Raw genomic sequence first — 10,000 nt, forward strand, 5'->3', positions numbered from 1 at the left:
TTGCTGTGGAAACGACGCGCAACGGTAGGGTTGGAGCGTAGGTCCAGGGAGCGATGGTTTCCAGATGACTTGCGTTTGCTTTTACAGTCATCTTTTGTCAGCGCACGGCCATATCTTTGATGGTGACAGCCCCTTGGATCCTGTATCTGGGAGGAGAGGGGGCAGGAAGGAGGGAGGGAGAAGGGGGCAAGTTTGCAAGTGGTTCCACTTGACTGGAGATCTAAGCTGAGACAGATGTGTCCAGATGTGTGTTTCTGTGTGTGTTCAGACGAGGTAACCCGTACCTTATTGTCTCCCATTGACCGTAATGTGTCTTTGTGAATGTATATATGGTTAACTTTGATCATGTATGGATGTGTGAATCTATGTCCCAGGGCTCATAAGATTGATTTCAGTAAACAGATCATATATGAAACCTCAGTCAGGCCCCCGGGAGACTCATTTGAGTAAGTCAAATATTCAGAGCCATTTATTTCCCGTGTTCGCTGTATGCATAAGAACTTGCACGATGGCCACAAAGGTTAACATCATGGTAATGCATGTGACCACTGGCATTTCGTTACAATCAAACGGCCATTTTCATCTCCATTGTGAAAGGGGGTCATTGAATAATGACTTGTTTTTCCATGCCCTGGACCAATTGACCTCCCGTCTCCAATCCACCAGAGACAAAGACCGATGAGGCAGTATTGCCGCGGAAACCGCTTTAATTCTAATCCCCCAATTAGACGTAGCCTGGCTCCACCCGCATAAGTACTTCCGCTCAATTTCGATTTCCCTTCAGTACTAGGTCTGGTTCTGCGCTATGTAAGTTGGTTTTCTCCTTCCAAATTTTCTGCGTCCAATCAGCGAACAGAGGGAGTGGCTGATAACAATGATGTTAAAGCCAGCTCTCGTTGATGGACATCTTCAGGCACGGTGTTTTGTTTGTTTACAGCCTGTGCGCAACGTGATTCCCGGCCAAACGTTAGCGATTGGTTACGGCAGATCCAGAGTGGCACTGGGCAGATCCAATAGTTTTAAACTTCGACTCCCGCCTTCAAGTGAGTTAACGTTTGTCAATTGAGTAGGTCCAGACTCTGTGCAAATTAAATGAGGTACGAGAGTCTGGTAGGACCAGGCTAAATTAGACGATGGATATGGAGCGACGTTACATCCCACTCCAGGGGTCCCAGGTTGGCACTCCGATGCTAGGAAGAGAGACAGGGTTGAGGTGATGGCTTTCACGCACTTTCACACACACACACACACACACACACACACACACACACACACACACACACACACACACACACACACACACACACACACACACACACACACACACACACAAACACACACATGCTAAATTATATGCACACTTGCAGGTGCTCACTCACAATACCTGCGGGCACACCCACAGGTGCTCTCACATACTGCACACGCACAGAAACACAAACCCACACACCTACACACACACGCACACACATACTTCCAACACATACACTTGAATATGCTAAACTCACAAGCAGGCCTAAAACACACAAGCATCCTCAGACACACAATAACAAGTACACACAAGGATGATTTGATCACTCACACATACACAAACTCATCCAAATAATGCATGCAAACACAACCTCCCAATAGCCTGGAGACCATCCTGATCACGTGACCACACCTTCTGTTTGGTTACACGGATCAGTCTGGACCTCCAGCCGCCCACATCGATAGTGGGCTTGACAGACAACCCCCTTCAGCCAATCAGCGAATCACGATACGTGGCGCCATCATGGTGTGCTCTTCAGTGGATAGATGGGATTAAGAATAGATTGAAAAGGCATTTTCTGCCAAAAAACTCTTGTGTCATATCTGCAGTAACTGCCCTTATTTCTGTATTTGAACTACAAATGTTTTCATCATCGCACATTGCTTAAGGAGACGCCATTTCTGTTGAGCCAGCGGTGGCCTGATTTGTACGTCATCACCTGTGATGCAGTCTCTGATTGGCCCTGTTTCTTCATCAAACCATGAAGCAGTTTGGCCACCATTACATTGTAATTTCAGGAAATCGATGTGAGCAGCCAGAGGTCCAGACTGATTTGTGTAGCGAAACAGAATGTGAGGTCACATGATCAGGATGGGCTTCCAACAATGCTGGCATGCAAACAATACTATGACTAATTTACGCACATGCACACACACACACACAAATGTACAGAAACACACACCTATTAAAACACCCTCACACACACCAACACACATACTCACAGACACACACGTACAGCTATGATGGCTTATAGACAATTAACCACAAAATGGATGCACACATCCATGTTGACTCCTACACACAAGCTGACCCTAAAACAACCACACAGTCCACCTCACAAACATACAAACACACATACACACACTCAGATACACACACACTCCCCCTGAAATTATTTGGCTGGAAGCTGGGGCTGACGTTGGCATCTGGGTGGGTCTTCTCCTCAATGAACAACGGCGCTGGGAGCAGAGCAGGAGGACAGCAGGAGCTTCTCACGGTGAGAGATATCATTATTCACGGGGGCGACACGCATGGCCTCAAGACATCCAACCTCTCCTCCTCCGTCTGGGACCCTCGCCAGATGTTATTGATATTCACAAATGGAGGAAATTTGCATCTCTCGGCGTTCCAGAAAAAAACGCGGCCAGAGCCGACCAAAGGGGGGAGGCACGGGGTGGGTGGGCGGCCCTGTGTTGAATAAATAAAATGAGTCTGAGGGGAGAGTCGATGTGTGTGTGTGTGTGTTTGTGTTCCAAGAGCCATGTGAATGTGTGTGTGTATGAACGTGTGTGGTTGTGAGTGTGTGTGCATTCCGTCCGAGGGATTGTCTGCGAATCCCGTTTGTGTGTATGGGCTGTGCGAACGCAGAAATAAGAATGTTTGTGTGGTTGTTTATATTGCGGCGAAGTGCGGTTCCTGGTTCAAGTTTTCCTTTCTGTTCATTATCTTCTCCGATATTAAGCCTATCACGTTGCAGCCTCCGCCCCCCCACCCCCCCCCCCCCCCCCTCCTGCATGGGGGGGGGGGCCCGCGGTTATTTTTACCTCCCGTCTGTTGATTAGGATGTGGCGGTGTGCATTGGAATGAGAGACGAAGGCTCCCAGAGTTCTGCAGGCACCTTACACGATACCCCTTTCCAGACGGCGCTTTGATTTTTTAGTGTGCCCGTTCTGAGATCTGAGCTTTGTTTTTTCTCCCTCTGTACAGTTTCTTTAGTTTTTGGTTGTACTTGTCTTCTGTTTGTTGGTAGATGAGATCTCTGCAATGTATCCAGCTGTGAAAATGCATGACGAAAAGCAATCCCGCAGACAGGGTGGTGTATTTTTCCTCCAGGAGCAATGCGATCTATGTAGAGAGGACTGAGTACTGAGTAGTATACGATTTCCAGGATGTCTAAGCTAATCAGCTGTCCAATTGGGCGCAATCACCCAAAATTAAATTGCCATACATTGACGACAGACGGTCTATTATTCAAACCAGGGTTCCGGCAAATCAGGCCTTGGATTTCATGGGATGGACTATTTAATTATCGTTATTATTAAGACATTTGTGTGTATATATTGATGTCATTCTGTTTTGCAATGGAAATGGACATCGTTCTTCATGCCCCCTTGGAGTTGAGGATTTCTTATTTGTTCATTTTGCATTTCCTCTTCTACCAGGCGCTGTCATCTAAAAAGAGGACAATGGAAGTTGGCCGTTCCCAGGCTGGCAGGATGAGCCCAAGTGTATGGGACGGTAAAGGGTGATGATGGAGGGCCAGCCCGGATCAGGTGGCCTTTTAATTACCCCTCCGGCAGGGGAGGGGGTAGGTGGGCAGGTAAAGCGACGGTGGCCAGAGATGGACAGATGGACAACTTCGGACTCGCTTAACCAGGCGTTCTGATCCACCGCACCTCCACCGAGCCTCCTTCTGGGTAACAAAGGCCCAACGTGTGATGCTGCCAGAATGGCTTGGAGGAAGGATGGGTATGGGCGTTGGTTGAGAACGGGGGGGAGGGTATGTGTTTGTGTGTGTGTGTGTGTGTGTGTGTGTGTGCGTGTTTGTGTGTGGATGCATCGCGTTATCGCCTGAAGGTATGAATGTTCACACAGCGTTCACTGATGCTGCTTCTCCTCCGATTAACACACATGAACCCAAACTTTCCTCTCCCTCCCCCAAACCCCAGTGCCGAACCTCAGATGAGAACCCAAACCCCTACTCCAATCCCAACCTCGAACCGACCGAAGGCTGCGGCCTCCACCATCTGGGCCTCATCAGTTGCCCTGGGGACGGGGAAACAAGTCCCTGCCGTGCAAGACCAGGTCATCCATTTGGAATCATCACCCCCCCTCCCCTCCATTCTCTTCTTCGTCCTTCCATTCCCCATGGCTACCGACCCCTCGTATAACCCAAAACCCTAGACCTACCCCATGCCCCTGTCTGAAATCCGTTGCAGTCCAAACCCCAAAACGCAAAACCCACAGAAAATAACCTGCCATGTACCCTGGCCCCCGCCCCCTCCCATGGTTCCTCCCGCCTGGTTGTCACCAGGTCTGGTCTGATCTGAGGCCGCTCTCTCTGTGCCCCTGCAGGGGCAGACCAGGCGAGGCGTTAATGACTGTTGTGGTTTCTTCTTTTCTTTATTTTTATGGTCTTCTAGACATCACACAGCCCTGTGTGTCTGTGTAAGCCATTATTAAACGCACATCATACCCATTCTCTTCGTGCGAAGATGGCACCTCACGCACATGCACATAGAATCAGGCATGCTCAGCCACACATGGGTTCAGCCGCACACACATGCACTCACAGTACTCAGGCACTAACACACACACCAATTACCAACTCATTCACACACACACACACACACACACACACACACACACACACACACACACACACACACACACACACACACACACACACACACACACACACACACACATGCATGCAAACACATTCTCAGGCACACAAAAACACACACACATACACACATGCTCACCCTCTCACACATGCACACACAGGAGTCAGAGAAGGCATTAAAACAAACAAAAATGAACATAATACATCAAGGCAATCCGCGGTTTCACAGTTTACAAGCTAGGTAAGAGTGCAAGTTACGTTACTCAGGGCCAGTCGAAGGTCCTGGTTGTTAAATTCCCACTACAAAAACAGATCAATTAAAACCACAACCATCTGTATATACAAACCCTGTTTAAGATACGGTCACGTTTATCGTCGTGTAATCCATGTTACTCCTCTCGTCAATGTATTTCTTCTCTGCCTTCCAGTCTGACGATTAGCTGACGGTTTATTTCCACTCACTGTCTGTGTGTCAACCCCTTTCTGAGCTAATCAGTACGGTAAAATAAACTGCCAGGGAGGTCGACGCAATCTGCCAAAACCCGCTTGCCAGAAAAAGAAAAGAAAAAAATGGAAAAAGGAAAATGAATAGCGTTCACGTCTGTGACTTGTAAAGGATTTCCCCCACCACCACAAAAAAGAGGCAATTCCAATTTATTTTTTCTTGAATTGTGTCTTTAAGCCCCCGACCAAAGTGATTAAACAAGGAGGGGTACTGTAATTCTCTGACGGCTCGTACGGGCGAATCGCACAACGCCATTGAGTAAACAGCTTATAATGAAAACACCATGGCTCCGACGCTGTACGCCGCGGTCTCCAAGCCGGGCTCGCAGGAATGCACCTCATTTCAGAGCAGGAATGTATTTTCCGCCTCCTCTGTTTTCATGGTTCTACATGGATTGCTTTGATATACACCCCATCTGGCTGTCAGTGGGGATACGAACACACGGAGCTGCCGCCGCCGCCGCCGTGCTCTCCCAGCGCTCGCCTCCGCTCATAAAACCACATGTTGGTCGCACCGCCGTACCCGAGGAGACACAGAGTAAACCCGGGATAATTAGTCTTGATGGAAGGGTTAAAGACCAGAAAACCGACTGTTGAAAACAACGGCCATGCCAAAGAAAGATGCGTGCTTTTCCCTTTGCGTTCACCAGTGAATAACGTCAACGGACGTTAAACGACCCCCCCCCCCACACACACTGCTCCACACATCCAAGAAAAACGTTAAAAAACGGTAATTAAAAGGCAATTACAAGGAAACTGTTATGGTCATAAACTACACAGGCCCAGGGGGGTTCAGTTAAATAACGGTTCCTAAGTGCCTCGCTCTTAAATAGGGAGTCAGGGGGATCCCTGAGTTGAGTTAAAGTTTGTAATGGAAAGGAAAGAGGAAAGAAGAGGGGGGAGAGGCAGTGTTTCTGACCAGAGTGTGTCCCAGTGTGGCTCTCTGGTTAAAACACAAGCGTCGGTGAAACACCACAGGCCCCTGAGTCACAGCAGGCCAGGCAAGGGGCTAATACTCATCCAGGCTCTCTCTCTCTCTCTCTCTCTCCTGCTCTCTCTCTAGCTTTGTCCTGCTCTCTCTCTCTAGCTTTCGCTGGCTCTCGCTCCTGCTCTCTCTCCTGCTCTCTCTCTATCTTTCACTCTCTCTCTGTCTCTCTCTCTTTCGCTCCTGCTCTCTCTCCTGCTCTCTCTCTCCTGCTCTCTCTCTCTCTCTTGCTGTTTCTCTCGTTCTCCCTCTCTCACGCTCGCGCTCTCTCTCCTGCTCTCTCTCTCCTTCTCTCTCTCTCTCTCCTTCTCTCTCTCTCTCTTGCTGTCTCTCTCGTTCTCTCTCTATTGCCCTTGCTCTCTCTCTCTCTCGTTCTCTCTCTCTCTCTCTCTCTCTCTCTCTCTCTCTCTCTCTCTCTCTCTCTCTCTCTCTCTCTCTCTCTCTCTCTCTCTCTGGCTCTCTCTTTACGCGAGGGGAGCTGATTAACGGCGTCACCACGGAAACAGGACCTCAAGGGGTCCGCCGGCAGCAAGCGTGCGGCTGTGTGTGTGCAGAGGAGAGAAGGAGGGGGTGGGGGCTTGAGCGGGGGGTTAAGGAAACAAGAGCAGAGATAGAGCCAAGTAAAGTGGGAAAAGATGTGTGTGTGTGTGTGTGTGTGTGTGTGTGTGTGTGTGTGTGTGTGTGTGTGTGTGTGTGTGTGTGTGTGTGTGTGTGTGTGTGTGTGTGTGTGTGTGTGTGTGTGTGCCTGTTAGCATCTCTACGTTTACAGTAAATGTTTGCGAATATTAAATAGCCTTTCTGTAAGTCAATATCTGGATCCATGTGTATTCTTCAATGGGTGTGTGTGAATGTTTGTGTCTGTACATAATTGTTTGTTTCACCTACCCTTTTCCACATTCCTTTACAACGGGGTGTGAGCACTTGCATGTTACTCCTTTTTTTGTTTGTTGTCCCCCACCCCCCTGGCCTTCCCTCCTGGAAAACTGTCAGGCACTGCGGGGACAGCCGTGGTGGGCAGTCTGTTGTTGGAGATAAGGACCCCGGGAGATCATATGCTGGCAGCGAGACAAGACGTGACGCAGGAAACACCACTGTTTCACGACTGGTGTAGTAATTCGTGTTTACAGGACTACTTTCACACCACTTCATAGTTGTTGGCCACCTGATCGGTGCCAGTGTGCAGATAATACCGCCAACAGATGGACCAGGGCATGGGCGCCCCTGATGAAAGGGTTGTGGGTTTGAATGGCCAGGGGTCACCAACCCGCGCCTCTGGAGCCAAATAAGGCTAATTTTAGGGGTGGAATAGGTTTTGTTTGTTGTTTTATTTGGTTGGAGGGAGCAGAAATAGATCTTTTGAGGGTGAAGGTTGCCGACCCCTGCCCTAAACCATATATCCTTCATGCAATACATCAGAATGAACTATCGCTTTGGAGTGAAGTCACTTTGAATAGAAGTGTTTAGTGATAAAATATGTACACATATATTATAGATTCCTTTTGCATCTCTGTGCTCCCACATAATGCATTGTAAATGATAAACTTAAAAGCCCTGTACCCTAAGCCTTCTCTTTCTGTGTTCTGAACTCATCTCTCCATTGACACTCACTGTAGAAGTGACTGACACTGTGGAAACATTGCTGTGCCATTAGATTACTGGGATAATATTCAGAGAAAAAAGACTCCGGGAGAGAGAGCCAGAGAGAAAGAGAGAGAGTGAGAGAGATGACTGTTGGCCATTATAGTTCAGCTAAAAGGATATTCAGCCTTGCAGACTGCTACAGACTACACAGTGTATAGTGTCAGAATGAAATAAAGCACTCAGTATTAAACCCACTCTCTCTCTCTCTCTCTGTACGGCAGAGCTTAGAGCGATCTCTCCAGGGGTCAAAAGCAATACCAGTCGTCTCTTCTGTTCCTTTCAGTCACGTCTCTCCTTCGAGCCACAGAAATTGGAGGCCCACTCATGCAGCTGTGGCATCGGTTCTCTCTCACTCTCTCTCTCTCTCTCTCTCTCTCTCTCTCTCTCTCTCTCTCTCTCTCTCTCTCTCTCTCTCTGAGCGTGCGTTCCCAGTCAAAGTTGAGCGGTACAAACAAACCTGGCCAGCTTCCGAAATGATTCTTCCTTTCACACAAGAGCGGCGTCTTTTCAGTCACCACGAGCAGTTTGCGTCGCATGGAGTGAAATAGCTTAGAAAAGCCAGAATAACAACACCATTCTCTTTTTTCTCCCTCCTATGTCTGGCTTTTCCTTCTTCGTTATTGCTTCTTTCTTTCTATGTTTGGTTCTTTCTTTCTATTTTCCATATGTGCGTTCCTCTGTATATCTCTCCCTCTCTCTGCATTCTGAATACAGGCCCATGGATAGTACAGCTGTGCTTTTGTTCACGATTGGGTTTTATTTAATGTTGCTGCAGCTTTACGTGGGAGGATTGGGTTTAATTGAAAGTGATTGATATTGTGCGTCTTTACACCACATGTTGGTGATTATTTTGTCACTTTCCAACATCATTAACGTCACTGAGGTGGTAACAATCATAATGACAAAAGTGATATTGTCATTATCATTATCATCACCATCATCATCATTACAGGAATTTAACGAAGCCTTAAACACTTTGCCATCATTATAGAATGTATATTGCTGATGTACAATGCACCCCAGCTCCTATTTGACAGTGTTTTTTCTGTGCCGCAGCTAAACTCGCTGTCTGCAGACCCGACTGTGTCACACAGAGACATCGCTGCAGTATTACCATAGGGATTTATAGGTATGTAAGTACGTCTTCAACTCGCCACAGTAAATATCAGATAACTGTTTCATTCGCATTTAAATCAAACACCTCAGAGGTTCTTTCTCAGAATAACTGCATAATACATTTTTGCAATGTTCCAATGGTGATAAATCCATCATTTGCCCAAATAATATGCCATTGAATGTTTCAGATGCACCACTGGCTAATCTAGAGTTAGGGTTGCCAGGCTAGCTCTCCTAGCCAAGTCACTAGCTTTCTAATCCTGCGGCCATTGTCACAATGGACTGTGGAAATTTGATGTGGCATACCATGGCATCAAAGCAAACTACAGAATGTCTGACTAGCTGTCACAACTAATTATAAAGCCTGTTATACATATCGTCATAATACATTTATGACATTTATAAATGCACATTTACAGAATGCTGCCTCCTGATGTGGAGACGGGATAGCGAGATTCATTCTAATTCAACGTAAGAAACGAGCACACTGGAGCATATTGTGGGAAGCCTGACATGACAGCAAATGACAAATTTCAAAAATGTATAAAGTATTACAGCAAATGACAAATTTCAAAAATGTATAAAGTATTATTATTACCCATTACACCAATATACATTTTATAACATCCTTAATTTAAAAATAACCTGCATTGTTGGCTGTACTATAACTTTAACATGTTAATTATGAGGGTTGGTGTGTTTTTTATTTTACGTCTGGTGCTCTGTTTATATGTACCTTTATATATTAAGTCCTCTCCCACCAATGCTTTAAATCCAACTTAAAGATTTTTCTTTTCTACAAAGATTTTTATCTACCATAACCCTCCCTTTTTGTCCTTTCTCCCCCCTGATGTCCCCATGTTATATTCTTATTGTTGTT

This window comes from Gadus chalcogrammus, chromosome 20 (assembly GCF_026213295.1).
Source record: "Gadus chalcogrammus isolate NIFS_2021 chromosome 20, NIFS_Gcha_1.0, whole genome shotgun sequence".
In the NCBI taxonomy this organism is placed as follows: Eukaryota; Metazoa; Chordata; class Actinopteri; order Gadiformes; family Gadidae; genus Gadus; species Gadus chalcogrammus.